Source organism: Bos grunniens, chromosome 11 (genome assembly GCF_055505025.1).
Source record: "Bos grunniens cultivar Pamir isolate PY7600 chromosome 11, Bosgru_T2T1.0, whole genome shotgun sequence".
NCBI classification, from domain to species: Eukaryota; Metazoa; Chordata; class Mammalia; order Artiodactyla; family Bovidae; genus Bos; species Bos grunniens.
In genome coordinates, this window is record NC_141175.1 from 87,206,714 (window position 1) to 87,208,336 (window position 1,623).

The 1,623-nt window shown below is 41.5% G+C and overlaps 1 pseudogene; it reads right to left on the reverse strand.

Annotated features, from left to right (window-relative positions):
• Positions 1 to 1,172: 1,172 nt before the first annotated feature.
• On the reverse strand, positions 1,173 to 1,290 carry LOC147363492 (U4 spliceosomal RNA; annotated as a pseudogene).
• Between the last annotated feature and the right edge of the window lie 333 nt (positions 1,291 to 1,623).

Below are 1,623 nucleotides of genomic sequence, written 5' to 3' on the forward strand. Positions count from 1 at the left end.
CAAAACAATCCTATAGGGTATTTTGATCCCTATTACAGATGGCAAAATTGAGGCTCAGAGAAATTAAAAGCCTTGTGAAGCTCAGAATATTAAGGGTTGTGAAGGGAATTGTTTCAGTGGTGAACGAGGAGTCCCTGCAGGCTGCTGAGCAGTGAAATGACCCGACCAGAGACTAAAGAAGAAAATGGCATGGTGACAGAATAAATCAAGAAGTAGGAAAACCTGTCAGAAGATCAGGTAGCATTTTGTGGAAAATGTGTGAAGGTTGGCATGCAAATGTAAACAATGTACATATACAGGTTCAAAAATATTTATTTATTTGGCTGCTCTGGGTCTTAGTTGCAGCACGTGGGATCTAGTTCTCTGACCAGGAATTGAACCCTAGTCCTCTGCATTGGGAACAAAGAGTCTTAACCACCAGAACACCAGGGAAGTCCCCCTATATATGTTTTTTAAAAACAATCATGTGTAATTAAAACCTATGAAGAAAAGTCAGAGAATTATCCATGCAACAATTTGGGCCAGTAGTTGCTTCTTGGAAGGGTGGGCAGAATGAGGGGGAGGATATGATTAGGGATGAAATCTTAGTGGGCTTAAACATTATTTATTTATTTTTATTTATTAAAAAATATTTATTTGGCTGTGCTGGGTCTTAGTTGTGGTATGCAGCTCTTAGCTGTGTATGTGTGTGTTCAACCATTTCTGTCATGTCCAACTCTTTGAGACCCCATGGACTGTAGCCCACCAGGCTCCTCTGTCCATGGGATTCTCCAGGCAAGAATACTGGAGTGGGTTACCATGCTCCCCTCTAGGGGAATCTTCCTGACCCAGGGATTGAACCCATGCCTCTCCAGTTGCAAGCAGATTCTTAACTCACTGAGCCACCTGGGTAGCCCAGGCTCTTAAGTGCTGCATATGGGATCTCCAGGGCTTCCTGCATTGGGAGCTCGGACTCTTAGCCACTGGAACACCAGGGTAGTCTCAATTTTTATTTTATTTTTCAACTTTATTGAGGTATGATTGACAAATAAAATTGTCACATATTTAAAACCTATAGTCAGATGATTTGATATATGTATACACGGTGACAGGATTCCCACCATCAAGCTAATTAAGTTAATTAACACATCTCATCACCTCATATATTTCCTTTTTTTTTTTTTTTTTGGTGAAAACACAAGTTCTATTCAGCAAATTTTATTTTATTTATTTATTTTTTAAGTTTTCAATTAGCAATAATCGCGCCTCGGATAAACCTCATTGGCTACGATACTGCCACTGCGCAAAGCTATTCAGCAAATTTTAATGATTCAATAGTATATTTTGAACAGCAGCCACAAAAGCTGGGACACCAAGCATAAATACAAGCTCCTTTCAGAGAGGTGTTGGCACCTGGTTTCCTAGTTGGGATGAGTTGGAAGGAGAAGGTGGTAGAATGACCCACTGGCTCCCTGGTTTTCATGGAGGACTGCAAATTAAAAGCTGGACCCTCGGGTAGGGGCTTGTAAACAATCTCCTTCCAGGGTAAGTCTGGGAGATGGACATTTTTGCCTGCTCCCTCTGGGCTGAGCCCTGTGGGGCTAGCCTCAGCTTATGCTCATGAACTCGTAGAGAATCATTCCA